Source organism: Notolabrus celidotus, chromosome 12, assembly GCF_009762535.1.
Source record: "Notolabrus celidotus isolate fNotCel1 chromosome 12, fNotCel1.pri, whole genome shotgun sequence".
In the NCBI taxonomy this organism is placed as follows: Eukaryota; Metazoa; Chordata; class Actinopteri; order Labriformes; family Labridae; genus Notolabrus; species Notolabrus celidotus.
The window spans coordinates 2,689,596-2,699,196 of record NC_048283.1 but is presented as its reverse complement, the minus strand read 5'-3'; positions in this window follow the sequence as shown (position 1 = coordinate 2,699,196).

The window sequence follows — 9,601 nt, the reverse complement described above, 5'->3', positions numbered from 1 at the left end:
GCGAGAGGGGCAGTAAATAGAGTCAGGGGAAGTAGAGGCAGGAGACGGGGACTCGGAGGAGTGAACGCTGGGGAAATGTACGCGCAGGAGGAGGGCAGATCGGCTGGACGGGATTTGATTGGTTTAAAATTTGGGGACCCAAAAAACGGTGATTGGTTGGTGTTTTCCCAGGTTTACTCCGGCTGTAGATAGCAGTTTTTTTTCACTCTTTTTTAGGAACACATCATGTATTGATTACCATCAGGACATAAAGATCATTTTAACCAGTATAACAAAAAGTGTATCTAAATCTGATTACCAACCCCAGCTTTAAGTGCAAACATTAAAAGAAGAACAATTTGTAACCAGAACAATATTACATTTTGTTTAAACAAGTTTCAATAAGATGGCTTCAAAACAGCGCTTCAGAAACAGATGGGTGACGTCACGGATACTACGGCCATTATTCATACAGTCTATGTTCATGACCGATACTGCAGCCAGTCAGCAGGAGGAGCTCTACTTCTTTGGGCTTCACAGCCAGTGAACACTTGTGGCATCCATTCTTATTTAAAGTCTCTGGACAGACATGACAAAGTGATACTTGAAGAATCTCCACGACCGATGTAATGATGTCTGAAGGAAGAGGGTCTGTGCTAGACAACATCCAGAAATACAACCAGTAAGTCTGCCAGATCTGGGTTATATTTGTGCTGAAAATATGAAGTCTGACCTCTGAACAAAACAAACCTGAAAGTCTGAGTAGTGTTGGTAAAACGGAACAGGACATATGGTGCTGTGATTCTCTCTCAATCCTTCAGTTTCTGCCAAAACACCGGCATAAATCTCCCGCTGCCACAAAAAGTCTACTTGATGCACTTCACCAACTCTCACACAGGTAAATGCATGCACTTGATACTATTCCACTGTTTGTATCCACTATTACATACTGTTGACTCTCTCTGCTTTGCAATGTCACCTGATTTTGCAAAAAAAAAAAGTTACATCAGCGGTGGAGCAAGTTTCTGTGAAAGTCAGTCGCAGGATGAAACTGCATTCTGATGGATGTCAGCTTGAATTTGCTTTCACCTTTGTTGAAGCCTGAACAGGCAAAGAAAGCAACTAGGCTGCCCACAACTATTTTTAGTGAACATTTGTGTATTTATTTGTGCCTATTTGATGTTTAGCTGGTTATTCCCAAGAATTTCCCCCAGGTATTCCACTTATACGTTAAGTTTCCATCAGGATGCAACACAAGTTAGAGTAGTGCTGAAGCCTTGATATTTGTTCTCTGAGTAGAAGAGTGTTTCTATCCACTGTCCCCTCTAAGTGTGTCTTCAGGTGAGTATGTCATCCAGATATAATTTGCCTCACATGTCAGGGTGATGTGTATGTCGTTAGCTGTCCCGAGTCGTTGCCCTTAATTGACCCAAAGTTCATCAAGTCCTTTATGGATGTTTGCTCTGCCTGTCCTTGGACGCCCTCCCTGTGAGTCCTCCGAGCTCTGCAGCACTGATAAGTGCTGAAACAATCGTCTGACTGTGTCTGTCTCTGGAAACGTAGGGGCTGCAGGTATCTCATCTTGTCTTTCCTCCCTGAGTGTCTCAGAGCTTATCTGCAGGAGTATTTGATGTCACATCAACAGTTTCTGAAGCTCACATCAAGAGAAATTCCCCTGACTTCCAGCACCATTAAATAAAGAAGAAATAAGGGGTTACAGGAAGAACTTCATGGTTGTCTTGTTTGTACAATTTGGATCCTAAACTATGGGAATGTGAGCAGATTGTAGGGAGGACTTCAGCCAAAAGAGTTGAAACAAGCCATCTAAAGGTGCATTTCGACCAAGAGTTCCGCTGTCTTTTAGCCCCCAGAACTACTTTACCTGGAACTAAAGGTTCCTGTTCCCCCAGCTGTCTGTTTTTACAATGGTCTGAGGTAATGAAAGTAGGTCTGCTGGTGCATGAAAAGGCCTCACCTTTACTCTAACATCAGACATTTTCATTTCTGTAGAGCTCACACCAAAGTACCTTGGCAGTCAAGAAAGACTGGACTCTTAGGGGTGTAAAAATCAGTCCTAGGGGCTTTATTTTGACCATTGGTGTTGAGTTTCTCAAAAAGACCCTTATAGCTGGAAAAAGTTCCTGCAGTGGAAACGATGCACCTCATTTGGCCTTTTTTTCTTGCATGGTACCATCTTGGTGGGGTTGTCCTGTTTACTTTGAAGTTGGAGGAGTAGGGTTCAACCAAGAGTTCCGGGGTCTTTTAGCCCCCAGAACTACTCTACCTGGAACTAAAAGGTTCCTGTGCCCCAACTGTTGTCTGCGTTTCGACCGCAGGCTGAAGTCCCGGGTAGATTGTGTAAATCAGGCCACTGACATATGGAGAAAAACGTCATCACAGATGACACCATAGAAGCAGACGGACAGGCAGGTATCATTATGAGCAACACAACAGTTAGCCCGTTAGCATGAAAAGACTCAGCTGGCGCTGTTTTAGATGGTGCTATATTTAATCACAGATGGATTCACTGAATCAACACGTGAGAGGAGATAAGCGTGAGTAGCAAAGACGTTTCAACACGGCTTTAAAATCCTTTTGAACTCAAAAAGCCGTGGCAGAGATCGGACGGTGTTTTGGTTTAAACAGCGACCCTGTTAACTGGAGACTCTCAACCGGGTGCATCCCTCATAAACGTCTTTAGACGATCATTAAATATCTGATGAGGATATTTTGAAATCTTAATAAAAACTAAACTAGTTTGCATTCCCAGGAACTCCCTCTGTGTTTCAACAGCTGTGTAAACTCAACAAACACTGACACGTTCAGCTGAAGGTCTCCAGTTTACAGGGTCACTTTTAAAACCGGAACACCAGGAGGAGAGACGCATTCACGGTGGGCTGAGAGAAGACTACTGTTACAAGCTGCTAAATCAAGAGAATCTTGAAAAGTACACACACATACAAAAAAGATAGAACTAATAAAAACTAATGAAAGAAAGAGAAATCAAGTGAATCACAGATGGACAAACAATGACTGGGAATGGTTTTTGGAAAAATTTGCCAAAAAAAAAAAAATTTGAAAAAAAAAATTAAATTTTTTTTTTTTTTTTAAATCGAAAAAAAAATTGACCCAAAAAAAACTGGAAGAAATTTTTTTTAATTTTTAAGAAAGATATTTTTTTTGACATTTTTTTTTTTGAGAAATTTTATTTGAGACATTTTTTTTGAAAAAACATTTTGATTATTCTTTTTTTTGAAAATTTTTTTTTTGAAAAAAAAGTTTTGAACCGGGAAATGTTCCTCCGGTTGAAAAACGCCTAAACACTGCCCTGTATAGATCAAAGTGTAATGTAATTACATCAAGTGGAGATTAGGCGGCTTCAATGTGAAAGCTTTGTTTTCAGATATTAACAATGACAGCCACAGCTCCTGATCTCAGTCTCTATTTCAACTCAAGTCTGAAGAATCAGAGGCTGAACACCACAATCAGCCACACTGAGAGGCTGGAAACATGTCGAGCCATTTGGCTGTATTAGTGATGCGCTGTGTGTATCTGCCGTCTGTGTGATCTTAATCCAATACTGGGATTCATAATCCCCAGCAGGTTTCTCAACTAAACAAAGCTTAGGAGGGATTTGGTTGTTTGTTTATCATCTGAGTTAATGTCAAAAGGTCAGCTTGAGGACAAATGGAAGCAGAACAAAAGGAGCTGTGATACTCTCTCAATCTCTCTCAATCCTTCAGTCTGTGCCAAAGCACTGACAGAAATCTGCTGCTGTCACACAATGTCCACTTGATGCACTTCACTAACTCAAACAGAAGTAAACCCATGCACTCGATGCCATTCCACTGTTTGTATCCACTTCTGAATGTTGACTCTACAGTAAGACACCAAACATCAGCATACGCTCAGAGGTACGGAAGAGGATTAGGGACAGTGAAAAAAAAAGAAGAAATTATGGTCCAATGTATTTTTGTATTTTTGTTTTTTTGTCCCCCCCAAAAAATTGGAATTCTGAGAAAAAGGGCAGAATTCTGACTTTAATTTAATCCCAGAATTCTGACTTTAATCTCAGAATTCTGACTTTAATTCAATCTAATAATTCTGACTTTAATCTCAGAATTCTGACTTTAATTCAATCTCAGAATTCTGACTTTAATTCAATCCCAGAATTCTGACTTTAATCTCAGAATTCTGACTTTAATTCAATCCCAGAATTCTGACTTTAATCCCAGAATTCTGACTTTAATCTCAGAATTCTGACTTTAATTCAATCCCAGAATTCTGACTTTAATCTCAGAATTCTGACTTTAATCTCAGAATTCTGACTTTAATTCATTCCCAGAATTCTGACTTTAATCTCAGAATTCTGACTTTAATCTCAGAATTTTGACTTTAATCCCAGAATTCTGACTTTAATTTAATCCCAGAATTATGATCATAATCTAATAATTCTGACTTTAATCTCACAATTCTGACTTTAATTCAATCCCAGAATTCTGACTTTAATCCCAGAATTCTGACTCTAATCTCAGAATTATGATCATAATCTAATAATTCTGACTTTAATCTCACAATTCTGACTTTAATTCAATCCCAGAATTCTGACTTTAATCCCAGAATTCTGACTTTAATCTCAGAATTCTGATTTTAATCCCAGAATTCTGACTTTAATTTAATCCCAGAATTATGATCATAATCTAATAATTCTGACTTTAATCTCAGAATTCTGACTTTAATTTAATCCCAGAATTCTGACTTTAATCTCAGAATTCTGACTTTTTTTTTTTTTTTAATTGTATTTTTATTTGGAAAGGGTAACAACACAAAATGTACAACACTTAGATACTTGTAATTATCCTTTTCCAGTCTTTTATATGCGTATGCATAGAAAGAAGTAGTATATCCAGATGGCCATTCAGTCCTGAAATGTTTCTGTCCTCCATTATCTTACCAGGTGAATGCATCCATTTATACTCTTGACGTTTAAACATACATATACATTAAACTTCACCTCTTCAGTCAGTAATAACCACTCATTTTCCTGCCTACATCTATTATACAAACCATTGTATACATAACTATTTACATAAGAACTGGGGAGCTTACATTACTGTTTTATTCTCTAAAGGAGGGGGAGGGGGGGTTAATACCGTGTTAGGGGAGTCATACAAAATCTGCTCGCACTGGGGTTATAAATTGAATCCACTTATTCCAAATTTGATAAAACCTGTCCTTTTGGATCCTCAGAGAGTAAGTCAACTTCTCCATTTTAAATATTTCCAAAATGATTCCAAACCAGTCATCCACTGTGGGTGCTGCTGGTTTAAGCCATCTTCTCGTGATTGATTTTTTACTGGCTGCTAGAAGCACTTGCAGCAGTTTTGTATCACTCCTCTTTTGCAGACACAGAACATGACCCAAGTACAGAGCCTCAAAGGTCATGGGTAGTTGAGACTCAAACACCTTGCCTAATGCTCTGTGGATGTCATTCCAATATAAACTCAGTTTAGGACAGTCCCAGAATAAATGAAAATGATTTGCCTCTGTTGAGCCACATTGTCTCCAACACATCTGTCTTGTGTCCCTATATTTCTCTTGGTATGGAGTCTTAAAGTACCTGATAATATTTTTCCAGCAATGTTCTCTCCAGTCTCTGGAGTTAGTTGAAGACCACTGAAAACTGCAAATCTGCTCCCAAACCTCCACCGACAGCCCTATTCCTGCTTCCTTCTCCCATTTGTCCTTGATGTATAAGGTGTTGTCGTTTTTAGCTCTAAGGAGGGCATTGTACATTTTAGAAATAGACTTTTTCGGTATTGAACCGAAGGCGGATCTCAAAATTTTACTGAACTCAGATTCCACCGCCGACAGATCTTGAAGACCCCCATTTTGATTGAAATAATGACGCAATTGAAGGTATCTAAAGAAATCCCTCTGCTCTAGTCCATATTTATCTTGAAGATTTTGAAAACTTTGTAATGTGTTCTTATTTGTAAATGAAATATATGTTGTTAGACCTTTCTTCGTCCACTCTTCAAATCTTTTATCACCTCTGTTGGGAAGAAAATCTGTATCATAGGCACACCATCTAAAACGTTTTAACATAGTCTGAATTCCACTGAAATTAACCACTTTCTGCCATACTTTTAATGTAAGGTTAATCCAGGGATTTTTCACCTCTTCCATCTTTACTGCGAGTCCTCTATCCGCCACTACGGCTTGAAGAGGAAAATTAGTAGCCAGTCCAGATTCCAATTCTTTCCATTTAGCCTTGTATTCCTCATTGCACCAGTAAAGCAGAGGAGTTAGCTGTGACGAGTAGAAATAGAATCTAAGACAAGGAAGTGAAAGTCCTCCCTTGTCTTTTCCTAATTGCAAAACGTTAAACCGAATTCTTGGTTTTTTCCCTTGCCAGATAAACCGAGAAATCCATTTGTCCCATTCTCTAAACTGGTTTTCGTTTACCTCGACTGGTAAAGTGCGGAAGATGTATAAGAGCCGAGGTAGAAGATTCATCTTGACTGTGCTTATCCTTGAGTTTAAGCCAAGAAAGGGGATAAGATTCCATCGATGTATATCTGTTTTAATTTTCAAAGATAAGGGCCCATAATTTGCTTGCGATAGTTTTGAAAGGTCTTTTGTCAAAGTTATTCCTAAATACTTTAATGCCTCAGCTTCCCATTTGAGTTTATATTTATCCTGTAGATCCTTTGAGGCTGTATAGTTTAGAGTCATAACCTGTGTTTTTGATATATTAAGCTTATAGCCTGATAATTTACCAAAATCTGTCAGCAGCTTCATCAAACATTTAAATGAATCCTCCGGCTCCTCCAAGTAAACCAAGACATCATCAGCAAATAGCGCCACCTTCTGTTCAATCCCTGCGACCTTAATACCTCTCAAACTTCCGGTCTGTCTAATCAGCTGGCCCAGAGGTTCAATAAATAGGGCAAAAAGAAGGGGGGAAATGGGACAGCCTTGTCTCGTTCCTCTCTCCAAAACAAATGAGTCAGAGAGGTCCCCATTTATTTTAATACGGGCGTTGGGTTTATCATATAAATTCTGAATTACATTAATAAATGAATTATGAAATCCAAATTTTCCTAAAACTTTATACAAAAATGTCCATCGAACTGAATCAAATGCTTTCTCCGCGTCTAATCCAACTATCAAAGACTTAGTTTTGTCCTTGTTTATCTGCTCCAGTATGTGTAATGTCCTTCTTATATTATCCAGAGTTTGTCTATTTTGGATGAATCCAGTCTGGTCCAAGTTAATAATATCAGGTAAGACTTTTTCCAGTCTACGAGCTAGGATAGCTGTGAATAATTTATAATCTAAATTTAAAACGCTGACAGGCCTATAGTTACCACATTCTTGTTTATCTTTATCTTCTTTGGGAATAACCGAGATAATAGCTTCCCTCCAAGAGGGTGGGATTTCTCCTTTCTGTATTACCCAGTTAAATGTGCTCAGTAGTAAAGGAGAGAGTTGGGGTTTTAAACATCTGTACCACTCTGTAGTAAACCCATCAGAGCCAGGGGACTTTCCAACCTTTAATTTAGAAATCGCCACAGCCAATTCTTGGGCTGAAACTGGTTGTGTTAGGTAATCATTTTGTGAATCGGTAAGTTTGGGAAGATTCAAGGAACTCAAAAAGTTATCAATCTGGGACTCACTGGAGGCTGGGGGCTGAGAATATAGTTCCCGGTAAAAAGTTTCGAAGGTTTCCTGTATTTTACCCACTTTGTTTTCCACTGTTTTTGTTTTGGGGTTCTTTATTTTATAAATTGCATTTTCCACTTGTTTTTTACGTAACTTGTATGCTAATAATTTGGCTGATTTACCACTAATTTCATAATGTTTTTGTTTCAAAAAAATAACATTTTTCTGGACCTCTTGCGTATATATATCATCAATTTCACTTTGTAGTTTTTTAATCTTGAGTTTAACGTCAGTGCTTATTTTATTACTGTCAGCAAGAAGTAACTGTTTTAGCTGTCCCTGTAAACCCACTAATCTTTGGCTCTTCATTTTCCTTATGTATGAGGTAATGGAGATAATTTTCCCCCTCATTACAGCCTTCAGTGCATCCCACAAAAAAACTGGTGATATATCCTCGGTATCATTAAATTCTAAATAATCTTTTATATCTCCCTTTAGCTTCTCCACTACTTTTGGGTCATTGAGTATATTTGCATTTAGTTTCCAGGTTGTTCTTTTTCTTTTCCTGTCTAAAGTAAGAGACAGAGAAATTGGGCTATGGTCTGACAGATCAATTGTACCAATGTTACAGTCCTTTATCAAGAGTTTATCTGCAATAAATACAAAAAAATAGTCTATCCTTGAGTAAACTGAGTGTGGGAAAGAGTAATGTGTATAGTCTCTACCCGTTGGATGCAGATCTCTCCAAACATCTATAATGCCCAACTCTTCCATTAACCCTCTTACTTTCCTAGTCAGAGCCCCACCATGAACAGCCACACCGGAGGAGTCCAGATCAGGGTTCAGCCTTATGTTAAAGTCACCCCCGCACACTACCACTCCCTGAGAGTTGACCATTAGATCAAATATATGCCTATAGAATGACCATTCACTCCCTGGTGGAGCATAAACATTCAACAACGTAATCTCAGTGCCTTCTATTTGCCCTGAAATTTTGACAAACCTACCATCCTCATCCTTAACCTCTGATTTATGTTCGTAATTTAACGTATTAGACATAAGAATGGCAACCCCTCTCTTGTTACCTGACTTGTGTGATGAGAAAAATACATGTCTAAACCCCATCCTGTTCAATTTTAAATGTTCAGACTTACACATGTGCGTTTCTTGGAGAAAAGCTATATGAGCCTTCTCTTTCTTTAATTTGGACAAGATTTTACTTCTCTTAATTGGATTCAGAACCCCATTCACATTAAAAGAAATAATTTTCACTAATTCACCCTGCATTTAGTTTCAACTGAGGTAAAGTGACTCCTCTTCCCCCCTAGATCCACAATAAGTGCTCCCTTAATAGCAACCATAAATAACAAACTAACAGAACTTAAGTAATGAACAACTTGAACACGGAACCTTTTATCTTTTCTCAAGACTTCAAACAGTGAAAACAGTTCACTGACCTTCCTCATCTGTGAGGGATAACCTCTATTTCCCCGCTGGGCTAGAGGGCCCTCTCCTGCGATAGCACTCATGGAAAAGTCTCTATACTTTACACCTCGACACTTTTGTTATTACACTTTAGTCGTCTAAACCAGTTCAGTTCAGTTCTCTATAGCCATTTATACCTGACCCAAGCTCTCTTTTATTCCTGTCATCCTCGACCTTAATTCAGTCTGTCTCTTCAGTTTGTTCCCGTCGAAAAACCTGCAGCTTCTCCTTGTAGCCCGGTCCTCTGCTCGCCCTCGTCACCCGTCGCGTCCGCGCCGGCTGCCACATCTGTCGCTGTATCCTCTCGAGAAGCGATGCCGGTTGTGGGATTACTTTCACCGGCAAACCCCGGCCAGCCAGGTCCCGCGTTGCCTCCTCCACAGTATCGTAGGTTCTTGCCCCGTCTTCATGGAAAACCCTCAGCCGAGCTGGATACAGAGTCTGAAATCGTATGTTGTTTTCCTTCAGG